Source organism: Triticum dicoccoides, chromosome 6A, assembly GCF_002162155.2.
Source record: "Triticum dicoccoides isolate Atlit2015 ecotype Zavitan chromosome 6A, WEW_v2.0, whole genome shotgun sequence".
Lineage (NCBI taxonomy): Eukaryota > Viridiplantae > Streptophyta > Magnoliopsida > Poales > Poaceae > Triticum > Triticum dicoccoides.
In genome coordinates this window covers 373,696,252-373,699,532 of record NC_041390.1, presented here as the reverse complement: position 1 = coordinate 373,699,532, position 3,281 = coordinate 373,696,252, and the positions used below count along the sequence as shown (strand labels likewise).

The 3,281-nt window shown below is 43.6% G+C and overlaps 1 long non-coding RNA gene across 1 annotated transcript; it reads right to left on the bottom strand.

The window, feature by feature from the left end:
* Window positions 1-1,121: 1,121 nt before the first annotated feature.
* On the bottom strand, window positions 1,122-2,759 carry LOC119316941. Its single transcript, XR_005153419.1, has 2 exons — window positions 2,013-2,759; window positions 1,122-1,628 (listed from the first exon to the last, which is right to left on the bottom strand). It is a non-coding gene; the product is annotated as an uncharacterized LOC119316941 (long non-coding RNA).
* Between the last annotated feature and the right edge of the window lie 522 nt (window positions 2,760-3,281).

The window sequence follows — 3,281 nt, the reverse complement described above, 5'->3', positions numbered from 1 at the left end:
CATCGAACTACTCCATTTTTTGGTTTGAAATTCTTGATTTTCTTTTTAAAATTGAATTGCTCCAAAAGAAATGCCAAAACGACGCTACCCCTTTAGCAATGAAAAAAATCAGTATTTTCTTAGATATCAAACGGCTCCATTTTTTCATTTTTTGAACCTCTTTGTGTATTTTTAGAAATGGCAAAAATTAGAGTTTTTTTAGTAAATGTCGAATTTATTTGTTATTTCGAACTGAACTTCTTTTTTTATTCGTTAGTAATGAAAAAAATTCATGTTTTTGTAATAAATATCGAACTATTCCATTTTTTGAAACTAAACTTCTTGATTTATTATTCAGTAAGGAGGAAAATCTGGGTTTTCATATACATTGAACTTTTCTATTTTTTAAAATTAAACTTCTTGGTTTTTTCAATTTGGACTTCTTCGTGTTATTTATTTGTAAAGGAAAAATCTTAATTTTGTAATGGGAAAATTCGAGTTTTTGTAATAATACTGAACTGCTCCGTTTTTTAAATTGTACTTCTTGATTTATTATTTAGTAACCAGGAGAATATGAGATTTTTTTATACATCGAACTATTCTATTTCTTACAACTAAACCTATTGGTGTTATTCATTTGTAACAGAAAAAATCCTAGTTTTTTAATAAACATGTTCGACTTCTTGGTTATTTGAAACTATACTTCTTGGTTTATTTGTTAGTAATGGGAAAAATTGTGAGAAAAATCAAAAAAAATTATAGATATCGAACTTCAACATTTTTTAAATTGGACTTCTTAGTTTTATTTGTTAGTAATGGGGAAAATCCTTTTTTTAATAAACATTGAATCACGCCGTTAGTTTAAATTGAACTTCTAGTATTTTAGAACATGGAAAATGATTTTTTTATAATCATTTTTAAATTTTCTTCTTCTTAATTTGAACTTCTCTAACTTGTTTTGCGTGTATCCACATCTTTTTTCCGGAGAACACATATCCTAGGATTTGTAATTTATATTTATGGAGAAGCATTTTGATCTCTGTCAAGAAGAACACACAGAAGTAATGCCAAAGTGGTAGGTAATCACCACTAGACACCAAATGCTAACATATATACGTATTGGTGCTCACTGGCCTTCATGCAAACACAATTCCTCATATGCATTCCCATACATACACACTGAACCTTTAAAAAGGATAAGGCTAAACTTCCTCATGCAGACCAGAAAGGGGCACAAAACATAAGCTCCCGCACAGTGAGCTCGCGCGCGCACACACACACACACACACACACACATACTAAACACCAGACCCAACATGCACACCCCAGGACATGATGCTCTTTTATTTGTCTTTGGGTCCTCCTTGAACTTCTGAATAGCATTTTACAAGCTTGAGGCCATCAGGTTTCAGTGCCCGAACATTTAGTTATCTGAGCTCTGAAGAATAATACTCCGGTTATAGCGGAACTTCTCTCATTCATCCATGCGTTATGTTGTAGAACATTTTTTTTGCCCCGGATAGGGACTACGGCGTGCGGTCCTGGCAACAGTAGGCCATGGCGGTGTGTGGTGGCATGATGCGTCGCGGTGGCGTGTGTTGACGGTGACCAGACCAGGAGCGGTTGCGGTTCGATGGATGGACAGGTCCCTGCATGGTTAATTTCCAGTAACAAAACAGCCTGCATGACCCGTTGCCATGAGAGAAAACTTCTTCTTACTAATGCCAAAGCAATTTTTATGCAAAACAAAACATTTCCAAAAATAGCAAAGCTGTAGAAGTGGTAAAATTACTTCAGAAACTATCACAATTGTACCAATAAAGCGGTGTCAAGTGTATTTTCTTAAAAGCTTGAGCTATTGGAGCTCGTGGATGAGGTTGTGGTGTCTTCTAGGAAGCAAGCAAAAAAGCCTGAAACTAGCACACATGCAAGCAACTTGATTGATGAACAGTATCACATGTGCGTACTGCTAGCTAGCCAAGAAATCGATTAAGCTACTTGGCTTCTTGGTTAAGGCTTGACTTTGCACATACCCGTTGCTCCGTGGTGGTTTGATCAAGCGTTCCAAAATCAACACTCGTGTAGGCGGAGCCCGTAGAGGCAACTTTCCGGAGCTGAAGTAGTCGGAGCAGTCCGTGTTGGCGACTGGGTGCAGTCCGGCGGCCGAGCGCACGGCGGTGAGCAGGAGGGAGGACGGGGGCAGTTCTTTAGGGCAGAGGAGGTGATGCAGGGGGCGGTGAGGTGTGGAGTTTGGCTGATATCCCTGGATGGCTGGGCTTTCGGCGCTGAAGCGGTGAACATCTGAGAGCTCCGTGTGGTTGAACGGCCGGAGCTAGTCGTGGTGAACAGCCTGAGCGCCACGGCGATGGGTGTGTCCCCAGAAGGGAGGAGGCTCCGTGAGGAGGTGGGCAGCGAGGTTGCTCACCTTCAGTCGGGGACCCCGACGATGGCCGGTGGGATCAGAGGTAGGCGGCAGCGCCGACACCTGGATCCACGGCTTTCTCGTCTTCAGTCGGGGACCCTGGCGGCGGCGGGCGCGACCTAATTACAGGAGGCGTCGCTTGGTATAATCCACGGCCGGCGGCGGCGCCCAGGACCAAGGTGGATCGGGCCAGAGGTGGTGTTACATGGCGGCGGTTAGAAGAAGGTGGGGCGATTGTGGGGGCCTGGTGTGGCGGCAGGAGGAACGTGGTGGGTGGTGGCGGGGAGTGATGTTGGGGCGGCGCAGGGTGGGCGGCGCGGTGGCGGCGGCGTCGTTGGGGCGGGGTGCGGGCGGCGCGGGGCAGGCTCAGGCTTTTTTAAATGGGTCCAGGAAAACCTCATCGGACGCTGAAAGCAAATCAGTCCAAAAGATCATTAAAAAGTGAAGGATAAGGAGGGCGGTGGCCGTTGTATCAGAAGTTGAAAGCTACTAGTAGTACTATTGCACGGAAAAGCCAGAGAAGATGTATTTATCCACTATCAGCATCCGGATCATGGCAGGCGCTGTCTCCGCTGTCGCGTCGAGCTGCTGTGGTTCAAGCCGCCGCCCGCGACTTAGTTCTGAGTCTCCCAGCCTCACATCAAAGTGTTCAGCTGATTTCTATTGTGGGGATATCAAGATTTTTAAATAGAACCGGCGTTAAAAATGGAGCTACGGCAAACCTCTGCAACCGATGATTATCAGAGTATTATGTATACACCCGATGGGCTATATTATTGTTAGCTTATTGACGGGTATTACATATGGATCTTCTGACGTTCGGACAAATCAGGTGATATTCATCTAAATCTAGTTTCTTGGTATATATTGTTTTTATCAA